This window comes from Propithecus coquereli, unplaced genomic scaffold, assembly GCF_000956105.1.
Source record: "Propithecus coquereli isolate 6110/MARCELLA unplaced genomic scaffold, Pcoq_1.0 Scaffold24, whole genome shotgun sequence".
NCBI lineage: Eukaryota > Metazoa > Chordata > Mammalia > Primates > Indriidae > Propithecus > Propithecus coquereli.
The window spans coordinates 7,121,114-7,121,364 of record NW_012147952.1 but is presented as its reverse complement, the minus strand read 5'-3'; positions in this window follow the sequence as shown (position 1 = coordinate 7,121,364).

Sequence of the window (251 nt, the reverse complement as noted above, 5' to 3'; positions counted from 1 at the left end):
GTACCCCCTAAATTGTTACAAGGCTTTCTCAGTCACCCTTTTCAAAAGCAGAGAGCACATATATTTACAGTGCTGACTACTAACATTCCATCAGAGTGCGAGTATAAAAGTTCATACCTCCTTGCCTTACCTATGCTTGGATTAATAATTTAAGTAGCCCACAATCATTAATAATTCAGTTCTCAAATAATATTCATATGTAATCTCCAAAAATATAAACCCCACAATAAAAGAAAATAAATGCTCCAAAA